Genomic DNA, 19,140 nt, shown 5'->3' with positions numbered 1-19,140 from the left:
ATTAGAGGTTATTTGTTCTAGCTAACAGGCTTTGGGGTCCTGAGGCAATAGCTTCCTTGCTAGACAAAGGCACTTTCCCAGTTAACACAGATTTTAAAACATTCCAAAGCATTTTAATACAAACCTGCAAAGAGAAATTTAGTAGCAAGAAGTAGAAATGTAAAACATGGATAAAGGTTAATTATACAAGGGTATCCTTGTGACACCCCTGGGGAAGGGAATTCCCATGGCATCTGACTTGGCTCTGCCCACTGCTTTCCTACTTCATTCCCTAGGTAGCTGGGTGTGGTTAGATAGGAAAGCTGTTTGCAAAGGCATGGGCCTGGGAAGCCTTTGGCTCTTTGGCTCTCCATTACTGCCATGCACTCCCTAGGGGAGAGGGTGGGAGCAGGTGACAGTCGCCAGCCCCAAAGGCAGAGCCTCTGGCTGCTAAAAGGGCGTGAAAGAGCAGGGAAGAGAGCTCCTGTCCTGTGCCCCAGCCCCCCCGAGTGGGGTCAGATCTAACAAGGTGGGGCACATGGTGCAGATGTGGAGAATTTCTAAGGCCTGGCCCCTTCCCTCCCAGGATTATGACTTTTGGGGACTCATAGGCAAACCAATTTAAAATAGAGAACCAAAGGAAGACATTAAATAGGTTGTAGGCCACAGTTTCACTCACCAATAAACTCCTGGCTGGCTCACCAAATATGTTACCAGATTTTATTTAGGTTCTTGGTTATGCTGCAGAAATGAATTTCAAGGGCACGCCAGGTGAGTTAGGCCACTAATTTATTCAGGTAGGAAAGAAAGAGAAATGGGAGAAAATAACAGGTCAGGGGTCCTGGGTAGAGAGGAAGGGGGTGAAAAGTGATAAAGAGGGCTGATTTACAGGCTACGATTCCCTATTATAGGTTATAAATGCCCAGGTTTACTTGTGTGGCCATATGGCAGAGAAACAACAGTGACAGCAGTGTGCAGAGGGCAGGAACGGGTCCAGAGGCAAGAGAGCTGAATGTGCGTGTGCTCAGGCCTTGCGGTCTGCTTTATAAACTATTAATTATTCCACCCCTTTGGTAATGGTGGGGGAGGGGTTTTAGTTGTTTGCTGTTTTGATTGGTCACCCTACCTATCAATCCCCCAGTGATGACCCAATGAATATCTAGGGCTTTTCTTTGCTTCCAGAAGAAGTCTTTGTTCTGGATAGCTCAATCTTGGGGGTGGGGATCTTCCAGGAGCCATCTTGGGGGTTACTGATGTTCACGTGGACTCTCTGCCAGGTTCCCAATCCATCTATAAATTTCCTATCATACCACTTGCTTCAATTTGGATATTCACTTTTTAAAAGGACCTATTCAAGCCTCTTACCTATTTTTTATTGGGTAGTTTGTTATCATTTAATTGATATGTAAGAGTTCATAACCTAATGTTATGTTTAATTCACTTTTTATTTTATTAGGGCTGTTGTAGGTTTACAGAAAATAATGCAGAAAGTAAAAAGTTCCCACATTTGCCCCACCACACACATGTAGTTTTCCCTACTATTAACATTTTACATGCATGTGGTATATCTGTTAGAACTGATGAAATAATATTGTGATAATTATGTTAGTAACTATATTTTGTAGCTTACATTAGGGGTCAGTTGTACAGTTTTAATGATTCTTAAATTATTTAACCTACTTTGTAAAAGTTATTTATTTTAGCACCCAAAATACATTGAAAGGTGCATTTCATTCACTGACAACATCCTGTTAATGTTATACAAGAGCTTCTTTTCACAGAGGTGAAACTATCATCTTTGGTGTGAGTTTGAGAGGTCCACAGAGGCAGCCCCATTTCCAGAGTCAGTTCATAGAACTTTGAAGAGGATCTTCAGCCTTGAGGATGTCCTTTACCCCAAGAAAGCTGGACAGGGCCTTATACTCCCAGAGGGCTGGAGAGAGTTTGATTATTGACAATTGATAGGCCCAGTAACTGGCATACAGTAGGCTTGCAAAGATATCTGTTGAGTGAATACCCACAACTAAACAGAGATTTCTTTTTGTAGTGCCATGGCTGTTTCTGCTAAAATGAGATTGCACCCATGGGCCTGTAAGTTTGGTGTCCCTGAATCCTGGGGTAATAGATAATATATCTCACATCTACCCAGCTGAAGTTTTGATGAGCTCCATGTGAGTTACCATGATGGCCAGGTGGTACCACGTTGTTACCAGGAGCACCAGCCAGTCAAGGACAGGTTTTTGGGCCAAATGGGGCACTTGAGGAGTTTATCTAGTTTCTACTCTTTATTTGTTATATGCCAGGAGCTGTGTTAAGAATTGTATAATTGTTATCTCATTAATTCTCACAATATACCTATGAGTTAGCTATTATTATCTCCATATTACAGATGAGGAAACTGAAGTTCTGTGATGTCACTCACTGAAAAGTGGCAGAACCAGGATGCAAACACCTATCCAGCTCCAAAACCCACATCCTCAATTCCTGCTCCCATGTAGCAGAAACTCTTGATTGAATTCCAATTGCCATTACCCACCTCTTGCGTACTTGCAGAACCCCAATTTTTTACTGGCCAGCATCCTGTCTCTTATGATTCAAATAAAGCATTATTGGCCTTAGCCAGCAATATGCAATAGAGAGATAAGGTGAGCCACAAGTGCAAGCAACAAATTTAATTTTAAGTTTTCTAATGGCCTTACTGGGAAAAGAAAAATAAAAGGACAAATTAATTTTTATAACATGCCTGATATATATCCAAAATATATGAGTCCAAAACCTCCTTTCCACATGAAATTCATTTTAAAAAAGGAAAATATTATAACTTCATAAATATAATAATTATAATAAAGAAAATTAAGTAAATGGATATAGAATGATGGTGTGAGAAGGGTTGCCATTTTAGGTAGAGTGATTGAAACAAACTTTGCTAATAAGGTCATATATATATTTAATAATTGACTTCATTTTTTAGAGCAGTTTCAAATTTATGGAAAAATAGAGCAGCTAGTACAGATAATTCCCCTATACCTGTCCCCTCCCTCACACACACACATACATACACACACTTCCCTTATTATTATAACATCTTGCTTTAGGATGGTACATTTGTTACAGTTAATGAGTCAATACTGATATACTGCTATTAACTGAAGTCTGGAGTTTACATTAAGATTCATTCTTTGGGTAAGTGGATGTAGCTCAACTGATAGAATATCTGTCTACCATATGGAGGGTCCAGGTTTCGATCCCCAGGGCTTCTTGACCCATGTGGTAAGCTGGCCCACACGCAGTGCTGCAGCGTGCAAGGAGTGCTGTGCCTCGCAGGGGTGTCCCCCACGTAGGAGTGTCCCATGCACAAGGAGTTTGCCCTGAAGGAGAGCCACCCCATATGAAAAAAGCACAGCCTGCCCAAGAGTGGTGCTGCACACATGGAGAGTTGACACAGCAAGATGACACAACAAAAAGAGATGCAGTTTTCCCAGTGCCATTGGATAATGCAAGCAAATGCAGAAGAACACGCAGCAAATGGACACAAAGAGCAGACAAGGTAGGGGGAGGGTGGAAGAAGAGAGAAATAAAAAATAAATCTTTAAAAAAAATTCATTCTTTGTATTGTACACTTCCATTGGTCTTGATGAATGCATAGTGTCATCTATTTACAATTACAGTACCATACAAAATAGCTTCACCCTTCTAAAATTCCCCTTGTTTCACTTCCCTTCTTTCCATTACCCAAATCTCTGGCAACCACTGGCATTTTACTGTCTCTATAGCTTTGCCTTTTCCAAAATGGCATACACCACGTAACTTTTTCAGACTGGCTTCTTACATTTACCAATATGAATTTTAAGTTTTTATAGTCTTTTCATGACTATAGCTCTTTTCTTAAAATTGCTGAATAATATTCCATTGTGTGGATGTATCATAGTTTATCCATTCACCTATTGAAACACATTGCGGTTGCTTCCAGCCTTTGGCGATTAAAAATATATCAGCTATAAACATTTCTGTGCAGGTTTTTGTGTGGACATGAATTTTTATCACCCTTGAGATTAAAAGAAAAAAAGCAGCACCATTACTGGATTGGATGTTAAGGTTATGTTTAGCTTTGTAAGGAACTGCCAGACTGTGTTCCAAAGTAACTATACTATTCTGTATTCACAGCAGCTGTGAAAGAGAGTTCCCTCTGCTTCACATCTTTTTTTTTAATTTAATTTTTTAAATCATGGAAGTTAAGTTTACAGAAAAATCATGTAAAAAATACAGCATTCTGGGAGCAGGTATAGCTCAGTGGTTTGAGCATCTGCTTTTCCTGTAGCTGGTAGCACCTTAAAAAAATACAACAGTCTTATATACACACCCAATTATTAACATTTTGCATTAGTGTGGTAACTGTTACAATTGATGAAAGGATATTATAATTGGACTATTAACTGTAGTCCATAGTTTACATTAGGTGTATTTTTTTTCTCATAAACCACCCTATTATCAACATCTTGCACAACTGTGGTGCATTTTTTAAAATTCACAAAAGAACATTTTAATACTTGTACTATTTTCTATAGTCCATTGTTTACAATAAGGTTCACTGTGTTATACAGTTCTATTTTTTATGTTTTAAGTTTTATTCTAGTAACATTTATACAGCCTAAAGTTTCCTTTTCAACCACATTCACATATATAATTCAATGCTATTAATTACACTCACAATATTGTGCTATCATCAGCAACATCCATTTCCAAAACTTTACAAGCAACCTAAATAGAAAATCTGTACAAATTAAGCATTAACTCCCCATTCAATACCCCTCTCCCCCAGCCCCTGTTATCCTGATTCTAGCTCTATAAGCTTATTATAATTAGTTCATGTCAGTGAGATCATACAATCTTTGTTCTTTTCTGTCTGGTTTATTTCACTCAGCATGTCTTCAAGGTTCATCCATGTTGTTATATGTATGAAGACTTCAGTACTTTTCACAGTTGAATAATATTCCATTGTATGCATATACCACATTTTCTTATCCATTCATTGGTTGATGGACACTTTGGTTGCTTCCATCATTTGACAATTGTGAGTAATGGTGCTATGAACATCAGTGTGCAAATAACTGTTCAAGTTCCTGTTTTCCATTCCTCTGGTAATATACCTACTAGCAGGATTGCTGGATTATATAGTAAATCTCTACTTAGCTTCCTGAGGAACTGCCAAACTATCTTTCTCAGCAGATGCACCATTTACATTCCCACTAGCAATGAATGAGTGTTCCTATTTCTCCACATCCTCTCCAACACTTGTAATTTTAAAAAAAAGTAGCCATTCTAGTAAATATGAAATGGTATTTCATAGTGATTTTTATCCATTTTCCTAAAACCTAATGATCCTAAGCATCTTTTCATGTGCTTTTCAGCCATTTGTATACCCTCTTTGAAAGACAGTTCAAGTGTTTTGCCCATTTTGTGATTGAGTTGTTTTGTTTTTTTTTTCTATTATCAATTTGTAGGATTTCTTTATATAGTCTGTATATCAAACCCTTATTGGATATGGTTCCCAAATACTTTATCCCATTGAGTAGGTTGTCTTTCATTTTCATGATAAAGTCCTTTGATGCACAGAAGTTTTTAATTTTGATGATGCTCCATTTACCTACTTTTTATTTCATTGTGCTTTGGGTATAAAGTCTAAGAAACCATTTCTTAACAGAGGATCCTGAAGATGCCTCTCTACATTTCTTTTCTAGGAGTTTTATAGTTCTAGTTCTTTATATTTTGGTCTTTGATCCATTTGAGTTAATTTTGGTAATAGGGTGTGAGATAAAGATCATTTTTCTTATACATATGGATATCCAGTTCTCCCAGCACCATTTGTTGAAGAGACTATTCTGACCTAGTCTTGTCAAAAATTGATTGGCTGTAGATGTGAAGGTCTATTTCTGAATTCTCAGTTCAATTCCATTTCTATATATCACAAGTATAATAGTACTTGTGCCAGTACTGTTTTGTTTTCACCACTGCAGCTTTATGATATGCTTTAAAGTCAGGAAGCTTGAGTCCTCCAACTTCATTCTTTTTCAAGATATTTTTGGTTCCTTTGGGCCTCTTACCCTTCCAAATGAATTTGATACTTGGTCTTTCCATTTCTGCAAAATAGGCCATTGGAATTTTGATTGGGGATGCATTGAATCTGTTAATCAATTTGGGTAGAATTGACATCTTAATGATATTTAGCCTTCCAATCCATGAACATGAATGTCCTTCCATATATTTAGGTCTTCTTTAATTTCTTCTGGCAATGTTTTGTAGTTTGTGTGTATAAAGCTTTACATCCTTGGTTGGATTTATTCTTAGATACTTGATCCTTTTAATTGTTATTGTGTCTCTATTGTTTTCTATTCTCTATTTCATTTATTTCTTCTCTAGTTTTTGTTATTTCTTCCATTATCTTTGCTTTGAGTTTAGTTTGCTGTTCTTTTTCTTGTTCCTCCAGGTTTTCAGTGAGGTCTAGATTTTAGCTCTTTCTTCTTTTTCAAATGTACAATATAGGGTTACATATATCTATCTCAGCACTGCCTTAACTGCATCCCATAGTTTTTACATGTTGTGTTCTTGTTTTCATTACACTCAAGGTATTTGTTTACAATTTTTCCTTTATAATTTTACTGATTTCCCTTACAATTTTTTCTTTCATCCCGTGATTGCTTAAGAGTGTGCAATTTAACTTCTGTGTATTTGTGGATTTTCCAGTTGTCTGCCTGTTATTGATTTCCAAGTTCATTCCATTATGGTCAGATACTATGATTTGTATAATTTCAATTTTTATAATTTATTGAGACTTGTTTTGTAACCCAACATGTGGTTTATCCTGGAGAACGACCCATGTGCTCTTGAGAAGAATGTTTATTCTACTTTTTTTCATGTGCAATGTTATGTATATGTCTTTTAGGTGTAGTCTAGTTCATTTATATTATATTATCATGTTTCCTCATCGATCTTCTGTTTGGATGTTCTACATTGTGGGGGTCCCCAAAGTAATGTGCAGGGCTTAAGCCACATTACTAGGGAGGATCAATGTGTACAGAGTGGTGAGGGTGTGACCAGCCATCTCTGTACCTACAAGTCAGCAGAAAGGAGCTGATGTCCTGATAAGAAGAAACTCTAAGAAAATCCTCCTCAAAGAACTTCATGCCTGATAGCACCTGCTCTGAGAACAATGACCTAGTTAACTGCTTTAAATAAAGCTTGTGGTGCCAGCTCAGGGCCTTGGCTTTGCCATCAGCTAACCCTAGCCCACCTGGCCCCCTCTCATCTTGTCTTTGTCTCTATGTGTCTTTCTTCAGCGCCCGTCGCCTCCCCGCAGATTCTCTGTTCACCTGCTCAGGTCTGAGCAAGTGGCGCCCGAACAGGGACCTGAGTTTGGAGGAACGTCATGAGAAAGTGAGGAGTCCCCTGTGAAGAGTGGTAAGCGCTGGGTGTAAAAAAGGGGGAATCATGGTTCATCGCAGCATAGTTTGTATGTCCAAATGTTGAAGTTTTGTTAGCTGATAGAGGTTCAAAAATAACTACAACTGGAAACATTTTTAGATTTTGTGCAACAGGCCTGCCCTTGTTTTTCTGATGAAGGCACCGTATATGAGGAGACATGGTGGAATGTAGGTCATCACCTTCAGGACCGTTACACTGCTGAAGGGTCACAGGGCATGCCAGCGTGCACCTTTACTTTGTGGGGCCTAATAAGGGATTCCCTGGATCCTCTGAGGGAGTTGGAATGCAAATCTATGGTTGAAGCTTTAGCATCCACAGTTAATAAAAGGTTAGAGGAGTCCTCTGGCTGCTGCCGAGGACTCCAAGGACTCCCCTGAAGAGCTTTTTGTTTTGTTTTCTTGTTTACAAACTCTTATCTGATAATGGTTTCTTCCCTGTTATTTCCGTCATCTACATGCACACACGTCTTTACCTGCACCCCTAGTGGAAGGTAATGCCCAAGCCGATCATTTAGTAGCCCCACCTTTGACAAGGTTTCACAAGCTCGAAGCTTGCATGCTATGTTCCATCAAAATGCACATTGTTTGTGGAAACAATTTCAGCTAACCCATGAACAAGTCCAGCAGATTGTCATGCAATGTATTGTCTTCCTTTCAGTTCTGTCCCCACTGTTGACTTTAATCCCTGCGGCCTGCACCCCAAACACCTCTGGCAAATGGATGTCACCTATTTTGCCCCTTTTGACCATGTTCGGTGGGTTCATGTAACTGTAGATACTCACTCCCATTTCCTCCATGCTGCTTGCCGAACGAGAGGAAATGCGCTGCACGTTATCAACCGTTGTTTGCTAGCATTTGCAGTTACGGTCTTGCCCCATCATGTAAAAATTAGTAACGCTCCCGCTTATTGTAGCCGTGCACTGCAACCGTTTTTTTCTGCTTAGGGTATCTGCCACTCAACCGGCATTCCGTACAATTCAACCGGACAAGCAATTTTTGAGAGGACCAATTGCACCCTAAAAACGCAGCTCTTAAAACAAAAAGAAGGGGCAATGAGGAGGCAGCAAGGAGTCCACAGCATCAATTAGCTGCTGCTCTTTATACCCTTAATTTAAAAAATTGTGATGCTTCAGGGACCTCTGCGGCTGAACGGCATTTCCCTAGGACCCCGCGGGAGGCAAAAGGGCTCATTATGTGGCAGGATCTTTATTATGGGGTCAAGGTTATTGTGTGTTTCCTGAAACAGCAGATCAGCCACTGTGGGTTCCTGATGGTGCAGTCAGGCCAGCCACAACACTGGTGACTCTGCCCCGAGCTGTATGAGAAGTTTCAGAAAACCAGGAAAGAGGCCAGCAGGATGCTGAGTAAGGAGGCGGGGTGGTTGTGGTTGCTGCATTAACCTGCTTCCAAGCATCTTACTCCTATTGGACGTTTTTTCCCAGGTCTCCCCTATTGCACCACGTCACTTGGTATGACCTGCTTGTGCCTGTGTTTGTCAACACATAGGAGGCTCGTTGATGGATCATATCAAACCTCCTGTTGTCATCTCATTTACCTACAGCGACCTCACTGCCGAAGTGCCTCTTTGTTTTTCTCCCTGGGAAACTGTGGGTTGTCTACGTACTGAGCAGGAAAATCAGACAGCCTATGGAGGCAGACGTGTAGCCAATGTCGCTGGCCCTTGGGATCTCTATAAATACATCCAAACTGTAAGCAAATGGGGAATCGCTAATGCTACTCCAGTGGCCACGCACCATCGGCCCTTGTTGCCAGTCTGTGCTAAAAGCACTAATTGAGAGTTTAAGGGCTTTCCTCCTTGGATCTCGTGTACTTATGTCCCAGCCTGTGCTCATAACATCTCAGGAGGCTCGAGTACTTTAAATACCTGGGCCCCCATGCGGGCCCCCAGCATCTGAACTGTCATTATATGTCTGCAGGAGGTTTTGTTGCTAATGCCATCACTTCTCCAAAGTTTGTTTTGCAGGATAAGCTGTGGCAGTTAGTTGCTGTGACCCATCATGTCGATTTCACAGGCGCTGGGACCACAGACCATAGTCTCCAGTTTTGATATGGATTGAAGGTCTGTGTCCCCAGCCTGCATGCAGTTTTAGCAGGCAGTGTAAATATTTCCTTTTAGGGTTCTTACTATGTGGTAGAATGCCCCCTCTGCAACCTTACCAACTGCATTACCACTGCTAACTGGGATGATGAGCTACTCATCACCTGACAACCCAGCTTTGTCATGCTCCCAGTGACCCTAGATGAGCCCTGGTATGATGACCCTGGGGAATGAATGTTGCAGCTCATGCAGCACGCAGTAGAGTTGTGATGTTGAAGAGCCCCTGGCCTGATCATTGCCAACATTGTTGCCCTCATTACCATTATAGCTTCCTCTGTAGCCGCCGGTGTGGCCTTAGCACATAGCATTCAGACAGACCATTTTGTAAATGACTTGGCTAAAAATACTTCGCTAGTACTAGAAAATCAGGAATATATTGACCAAAAATTGGAAGCAAAATTAAGTGCATTAGAAGAAACGGCCCTTTCTTTAGGAGATCAGTTGGGGGCATTGCAGTACCTTGTACAGCTACAATGCCATCAGCAGTACATGTTTGTTTGTGTGAACTCTGTCCAATTCAATGAAACTTCCTGGAATTGGACAGCAGTGAAACTGCACCTACAAGGGGTATGGAATCATGAAGAAATCAGTATGGCTCTAAAACATTTGCACGATGAGATCTTAGCTCTCCAAACTGCTCATCTGGTGGTTAGGGACCCCAAACAATTGGCTGAAACCTCCTACATACTTTACGTGGTTTCAATCCTTGGAACCTGTTGCAGCATAGCTTTTGGTATTTAGCGGGCCTTATTGTCTATGTTCTTGTGTTGTGGTGCATGTCTTCTCTATTTTTCAGCCAAACTCAACGAGTGCTCTGACATTTGCAAACTGAAACCACATGCCTTAAACTTGCACAAAAGTCTCATCATGGCTTCTGATTGCTCCCGTTGTGCCCCATGCACAATAGTCTGTAGCCGGCTGGTAATCAGTGACGTGTAAGAGTTTCAGAGGAAACCAACCTAAGACAGGCACAGCCAATGTTCAGACAAAAAAGAAAAGGGGGACCTGTAGGGGTCCCTGAAGTAATGTGCAGGGCTCAAGCCACGTTGCTAGGGAGGATCAATGTGTGCAGAGTGATAAGGGTGTGGTCAGCTGTGTCTGTACCTGCAAGTAAGCAGAAAGGAGCTGATGTGCTGATAAGAAGGAACTCTAAGAAAACCCTCCTCAAAGAACTTCAAGCCTGATAGCACCTGCTCTGAGAACAATGACCTAGTTAACTGCTTTAAATAAAGCTTGTGGTGCCAGCTTGGGTCCTTGGCTTTGCCATCAGCTAGCCCTGGCCCACCTGGCCCCCTCTAATCTTGTCTTTGTCTCTATGTGTCTTTCTTTAGCTCCCAACACCTCCCCTCAGGTTTTCAGTTCACCTGTGCAGGTTGTGGCACTACCTATTGACGAGAGTGGTGTATTGAAGCCCCCAACTATTATCATAGAGGTGTCTATTTCTCCCTTCAGTTTTGCCTCATGTATTTTGGGGCATTGTGGTAGAGGCACAAATATTTATGCTATTTCTTCTTGGTGGATTGACTATTTTATTAATTTGTAGTATCCTTTTTTATCTCTTGTTAACAGCTTTTGTCTTAGAGTCTCTTTTGTTCAATATTAGTATAGCTACCCCAGCTCTTCTTTATTACTCTTTTCATGGAATATCTTTTTCCAACTTTGCTGTTTCAACCTATTTGTGTATTTATGTCTAAGGTGAGTTTCTAGTAAGCAACATGTATTTGGATCATGCTTTTTAAATCCATTCTGCCAACTTGTGTGTTTTAATTGGGAAGTTTAATCTATTAACATTCAGTGTTATTACTGTAAGGCAACACTTACTTCAACCATTTTATCATTTGGTCTCTATACGTCATATCTTTTTATTTTTTGCCTCTCTTTTCCTTTTTTGCAACCTCCTTTTTTCTATAGTTGATCTTCTGTGATGTACCTGATTGATCCCTTTCTCTTTTCTGTTTCTGTATTTTTAAAAATACTTTGTGGGAGTAGATGTGGCTCAAGTGGTTGGGCACCTGCCTCCCACATGGGAGTTCCTAGGTTCAGTTCCCAGTGCCTCCTAAGGGGAAAAAACAAACAGATAAGGAGCAGACAATGAATGCAAACAATGAATAAAAACAAAACAAAACAACAAGCAACTAGATGAGGGCACCATCTCCTGGGGGAGGGGTACTTTATTCCTTTGTTTGTGTTACTCTGGGGTTTGCATTATGCCACCTACATCTATGACCTACTGATTTGAAAAGACACCCACTTAGCTTCAATAGTCTCCATATCCTCTGCTCCCACATCCCTCTGTTTCTCCCCTTTATGTTGCTTGTGTTCCACATTAGTTCTTCCTATTTTGCATGGCTATTTTCAGGATAGATGCCTTTCTCTTGTTCAATTGTATTCTGACTCTTATAGAAATTAAAGGATAGAGTTGTATATTGAGGATACAGTACTATTGGGTTTTGCATTTATCCTTTTTGATACCTTTACTGAAGATCTTCATTTCTTCACACTATTCCAAGTCACTATCTCCAGTCTTTTCCTTTTAACCTGCAAGAACTCCCTTTGATAATTCTTATAGAACAGGTCTTTTGTTGATAAACTCATTCAGTTTCTTGTTTATCTGTGAATATTTAAAGTCTCCCTCTATTTCACTTTGCTTAAGGTTGCCAAGGCAATATACTAGAATTGGGTTGGCTTTTGTACTGTGGCTTTATTAACTTATAAGCTTACAGTTCAGAGGCCATGAAAGTGTCCATATCAAGGCATTATCAGGAGAGGCTTCCTCTCTGAGCTGCAGTTGTGAGTGATCAGGCACATAGTGGCATCTGCTGGTCTCTGGCTTCTCCTCCAGTCCTCACTGCTTTCAGCTTCTGTCTTCCTCTCTCCTGGGTTCTGTTGAGTTCAGCTTCTTGCTCTAGGGGCATTCTTTCTGTTCTGTAGCTTTCTCTTTATGTCTGCAGCCTCCTTTCTTCTTATTGCTCCAGTTTATAAAGGACTCCTGTAAGAGGATTAAGACTCACCCTGGGTCATGCCCTACTGAAGTGATCTAATCAAAAGGAAAGTCCCTTACCTAAATCTAATAAAAATGTCCCATCTACAATAGGTTTACACCCTCAGGAATGAATTAGCTTAAGGAAGTAATTTTTCTGTGGCCCACAAAGGATTCAAACTACCACACTCTCATTTTTGAAGGAAAAATTTGCCAGGTAAAGAATTTTTGGCTGGCAACTTTTCTCTTTCTATACCTTAAATATATCATACCATTGTCTACTCTCTTCCATGGTTTCTGATGAGAAATTGACATTTAGTCTTATTAAAGACTCCTCAAATATGATAAATTGCTTCTCTCTTGCTGCTTTCAGAATTCTCTCTTTAATTTTGGAATTTGATATTTTGACTAGTATGTGTCTTGGGGTAAATCTATTAGGGTTGATTCTGTTTGGAGTATGTTGGACATGTATATTTATGTGTTTTTATGCAGCTATCCTCAGTGGCTTGTTTTCTGTCATGGGTTTCCATGAACTTGGGTCCCTGTGCCTGGATATTTGTGGGATTCTAATCCCCTTTTGTGAATGGCTCTGTTGCCTGCATCCATGGTAGGATGGACCTGGGCCACGCTCCCTCTTCGTGACTCCCAAGTTGTGTGGGACTGAGTGAGGGGGGGATGTCTGGACTGGCAGATCTCAGACCTACCTGGTATTGGAGACCTTTTTTCTTTTTCTTCAATTCAGCACTTTTGGAGAACTTCTTCAGTCTCTATCATCCACCAGAGTTCTAACCAAGTGCAATTAGTCCTTTTATTAGTTGATTCTAAGGGGGAAATTTTCCAGGAGATGTGTTAAGTCACCATGCTGATGACATCACCCTGTAAGAGTTCTTTTTATGTTCTGAATACAGTTCTGTTTAGGATATATATACATATTAAAAATGTCTTTTCCAAGTCTTTAACTTGTTTTTTTATTCTCTCAATGGTGTATTTTGATGAATAGACATTCTTACTTTTAATGAAGTCTAATTTATCAATTTTTATCTTTAGTGCCTTTAAAGTCATGTTTAAGTAGTCTTTGCCTATTCCAAAGTCATGCATGTATTCTATGCTTGCTTCTAGAAAAGTTATTGCTTTCTCTTTCACTTTAAGCCTAAAATTCAGTTTGAGATTGTGTGTGTGTGTGTATATTGTAAGGCAGGCATAAAAGAGTAGAGAACCCAGAATTAGAGTTAAATGTTAATGAAAACTTAGTGTATTATAAAAAAGTAATTTCAAATTAATAGAGAAAAATATAATTTTTAAGTAAGTATTGTTAAGCATAATATGGAAACATTAAATTGGATCAATTACTAACAAGGATAAATTCCAAAGGAGAATGTAAATATTAATTTAATCCATATAAGTATTAGAAGGAAATAGGGGTGAATTGTTTTCTAATCTGAGACATGAAAAGTTGCTCAATACCATTAGTTATCAGGAAACTGCAGATACCACTTCATACCTCCTAGAATAACTGAGATTAAAATGACTGATAAGTATGGGGAAGTATGGGGAAGTATGATAAGTATGGGGAATATGTGGAGTAAGTACCAATAGGACTGTATATTGGTACCACAAATTTGGCAAACGATTTTAAGGTTTCTTTTAAAGTTATGTAAATGCCTACCCTCTGACCCATTAACCCCACCCTTAATTACTCATCCAAGTTATGTACCAAATACTTATACAAGGATGTCCATAGTAGTTTTATTCATAATAACCCAAACTTGGACACAACTCAATGTCCATCAATAGTAGAATGGATTTAACAAATTGTAGCATATGGATACAATGGAATAGGAAAAAAACCCAACAAACTTTTGATATAAGCAACAACATTCATGGATCTTAAACATACTATGTTGAATGAAGGATGCCAGACCCAAAAAGAATACTTTCTGTTAGATTTCATTTACTTTAAGTTAAAGAATAGGAAAAATAATTATATGGTGGTAGAAGTAAGAATAATACCTTTGAAAGTGGGTGGTTACCTAAAGGAACTTACTAGAAATGTTCTGTTTTGGTTGGGATGGTGGTTACACAGGTTTAACTAATCAAACTATATATGTCAAATATATGTATTTCATTAAGTGGAAATTATACTCCAATTAAGAAAACAAAATAATTGTTTAATGAAATAATGGATCTGGGTAACAATAATCAATTTTAAGCTAAAACTATTCAATGAAAGATTGAAGGAAAACTTCATATTGTGTAGCTCAAGGTGAGAAAAAACAAACCTATGTCATCAATCTTGACATTACTAAATGTAGGACAACATGCCTCTTAGATATTTTCAACAGAGTTTGGAAATATATAAGATTACCCTTTATAAACTCCAAGGTCTATTTTATAAGACCTTGATATAATAACGGGGTTGATTATGAATTTTAAAGTAAGTTTAGCCAATAAATTTTGGGAAAATGTCATCAAAGAAATCATTTTTGGTTAAGGTGTTTGAAGACTGGTGAGTCTCTTAAAAAATGTCCTTTGCGTAATCCTCTTTAGGAAAACACATGGCACTGGAGTGAACATTCTTTGTCAGGAAGTGAATAGAAGTTACCATTTCACCATTATACTCAACAAAATAGGTATGCAGCCAAAAAGTATGAAGGCATCATATGTCCTGAAAACTAAACAGACGAACAAGAGAAAATCCATTAACTTCACTGTCTGTTCAGTTAAACCCATTAAATATTCCTTGTTAGCTAATGGCAATAGAATGGAGATGAGGAAGACGTATTACCTGTTCTTGCTGTGGTTTATAATATACTGGGGGTAAATTAGACAAATTAAGAAATGGACCATTATGAATGTCTGAAAGAAGATATAAAGTGCCTTGAGTATTCACAAGAGGGACAATTTGTTTAATGATGGAGTTGGTTGCTGGGGAGGTGATAATGGAGGTGGGTGGCAAAGGAGGAAAGGAATAGAGGAAGATCAGGAAAGGAAAGGGAAGAAATGTTATAATGTACCTCAAATGTTCATCTTGGCAGGAGTGAAAATAGCTGTGTGTGGGGTATGAATGTCACTAAGGCAGGAAAGTTTCTTGTTTAATGTTTCCTGCTAATGTTGTATAGGGATGCACTTTGTGAATGTCAAGAAAATAACAATGGTAGAGTCTGGAGTGGACACTTCCCACTACTAAAAATAACTTTGTGGTCAAAGAGGAAAATTATGAGTTTCCAATACACTTTATTTATTTTTTTTAAATTGCAGTAATGATACAAAGTAGTTGTAGATAAAAATATTTGTGAATTTTTAGCAGAAGTATTTTGAAGGTGTCTCAACTATCAAAGCTAACTAAAAGGTTCTAAAATAGTTCCTGCTTTAAAACTTACTGTACTGGGTCTCTCTTTCTTGATCTCAAGGAGCTTTTTGGGACAAGCTGTTCCTTGGAACATGAAAATGCCAATCCCTGTAAAAGGAAAAATCTGTTGTTCAGACCCACAATACTCTAACTAAGGTAAGAGTCAAGCTGCAAACACCAGGACACTGAATTAAGGAGGAAGCAGGGTGCTGTGAAGACAGGGCAGAAAAGGGTAGGCAGAATGTGAAGAGTGAGAAACCTCACCGGCGTCCTAAAGTTAGACCTCAGGAGGGCAAATATCTTAGAATTATTTCAAGTTACAGTAATTGTGACTGCAGCATTTATGAACGTAAGTCCGATTGTTGAGATTAAATGTCAGGTTTCTGCAGAATTTCTGACACTCCATATATATTATCTTGAGTTTGTCATCTGTGACGGGGAGAAAAGAGAGGGGAGAAAAAAAGCCAGTGATACAAATTCTCCAAAGATAAGGCAAGCCTGGCACCAGTTCTGTCAGTGAAAATTTCATCAGACACTAGGTAGGCGCCATCAGGCACCCTGGCAGGGGCATGCAAAAATCACTTGTCAGCTGTGGGGGTTGTTTGCCTGAGATCCCCAACTACCCCCAGCTCGTCGTTCCTTTTCCTGCTAGGAAACGAGCAACTAGTGCTTTCGTGTCTTCAAAGTGAAAAACTGTTTGGTTAATTTTCCCAGGAGGTGGAAGTCCCCCCAGCTTCTTCCTCCTGTCCTACTTTCCAAACTGCTCCTCTGCCTCATGCCCAGGGACCTGTGCTACCCGGCTGGGGCGTCCAGTGCCAAGTTCCTTGCCAAGGTAGGCCTCAGTGTGAGATGTAAAATTGCAGTTCCACCCTCCTAAGTTTTTTAAAATTTCTCTCCCCTTCCCCCCCGTCCCCCAGTTGTCTGCTCTCTGTGTCCATTCGCTGTGTGTTCTTCTGTGACCGATGCTATCCTTATCAGCGGCACTGGGAATCTGTTTCTTTTTGTCGCAGCATCTTGCTGCGTCAGCTCTGTGTGTGTGTGGTGCCATTCCTGGGCAGGCTGCACTTTCTTTCACGTTCGGTGGCTCTCCTTACGGGGTGCACTCCTTGAGCATGGGACTCCCCTACACGGCACTCCTTGCGTGCATCAGCACTGCGTATGGGCCAGCTCCACACGGGTCAAGGAGGCCTAGGGTTTGAACCACGGATACCCTATCCATTGGACCAAGTCCGCTTCCCCAAAGTTTTTCTTGAGAACTACCTCCCTTGGCCCTCTAACTTACCCTGGTATATCTTTACGGTCATGCAGGTCTCGTCATTCTGAGCAGTACAGACTCCGAAACCTCTTCTGCAGCGGTCTGACCATGTGCGAAGGTGGCAGGTTATGCACTTCAGAGGAGTGCCTGCTGCAGAGCACAGAGTAGTTGTGAGCCCAGGGAAGAGGCCTGGGAAGGAGCAGGAACCATCCACACCAGGGGTGTGTGTGTGTGTTTGTGTGTGTGTGTGCGCTGGATGAAGAGCTGGTGCTGGTGGTGAAGTATTGGACAGTACACCATTTGCGCTTTCACCAATTTCTCCTCCCACAGCAATGGAAAGAAAATGTCATTGTGAGGGAAGAAAGGATCTGGTCCCAGCTCTAGCCCTTTCACCCTGGGCAAATTTGAGCAAATATTTAGCTTTTAAGTCATTTCATTTCTCCAGCTTTAAAATGGTGCTCTTCATGTTGGCTTGACTTACTTGACAGGGCTATAGAGATGAGGAGGGTGAAAGCTTGAAAACATTTTACCCAAGCTAGTGTTACTCTTATGGGATTCCTGATATCCGATATTGTTTGTCTTGTATATTACTTCTTAGATATTAGATCATATGTTCTGTTATTTTGAACTTTGAATTGCTCTAGGTAAGGCCTCATGAATTGTAGCATAGTCAGTGACACCCTTATAAGGTAAGGTGGAGTAAGCTAATCAAAATACAGTCTCCATTTAAAAAATTTCTCCCACTGATGCACCTAGGTGAGGGAGGAAAGCAGCATTTATCAAGCATCTCCTTTGGGCCATATTCCTTCACATTGTATCTGATTTAAGCCTCAAAAAAAACCTTGTGAGTAGGTATTATTATCTTCCCCTTTTCTAAGATAAGCAACCAAAGTTACAGAGAACGTAAGTCGGTGACTGACCCAATGTTTTGATCTGTCTGATTCCAGAACATCCAGTATTTCCTCTCTCAGATTCACTTGTTTTAATGTAAAGTCCCTGGAAAGGGTATCAAAAACCATTGTCTGGCACTAAAAAAAATGCCAAACTGATTCATGCCCAGTTTCCTCAGGAAATTGAATATAGATTTGTGAATGGAAAAGAGGTTTTAAGGGAAATCTTATGCAGTTTTTGTATTATAAGAAAGGGCAGGGACAGAGGGGAAGCAGGGTGAGGGTTGTGGGCAGCAATGGAGGCTTGAGTATCTGGTGGGGATTACAGCCCGTCTAAGGGGGCAGAAGAGGCAGCAGGGAAGACAGCAGGAGCGTTCTGAAGCTGGCTTCCCCTCTCCCCACATGTGGTCAAAGCTCAGCCCTGCATGGGCATCTCCTGGGCTTGTGGCATTTCCCTGGGGCCCCCTAGATCCTCTCTCCTTGGATCTGGGACTCACCTGCAAGGAGGCAGAACAGGGAGAAGATCAACAAGAGTGATTTGCCCATTTGGACCCAGCAGTCCCCTGTGCAGGAAGGAAAGGAGCCAGGGGATGCAGTGAGCACAGGCCTTAAGTTCTGGGGAGAAAACCTTCTGCTCCTTCCCCACAGGTGAATGATCATTCATGCCTAAGGGTAGCCAACCACACAAGGCACGCATTTGTGCTTTTTTAGAACACAAGAAACACATTTGTGCGTTCTCAGAGCACAAATTCATTCTCTGTCCTTTCCACAGAAAAGAATGATAATAAATGCGGTCCACACTGAGCTAACTTTAATTTTTACATATCATCATAATAATCATTATTGTTATAGTTATGGTATTGCTCTTATCTCAGTTTCATAGAGGAGAGGATTGAGACTTGATGAGATTCAATATCTTACCCAGGATCACATATCTAGTGACCGATTGTGCCAGCACTCAAAGTAAGACTTTCTAATTTGAGAGGCCACACCTTTAACTACCACGACTCGATGCCTCTTTGAGATTTAGTCATACAATAAACAGTTATTGACTGTATGCTTGTATGTGCCAGACAGTTCCATGTATGAG

This window comes from Dasypus novemcinctus, chromosome 27 (genome assembly GCF_030445035.2).
Source record: "Dasypus novemcinctus isolate mDasNov1 chromosome 27, mDasNov1.1.hap2, whole genome shotgun sequence".
Classification (NCBI taxonomy): Eukaryota; Metazoa; Chordata; class Mammalia; order Cingulata; family Dasypodidae; genus Dasypus; species Dasypus novemcinctus.
The sequence above is the reverse complement of the archived record's forward strand: the minus strand, read 5'-3'. Positions refer to the sequence as shown.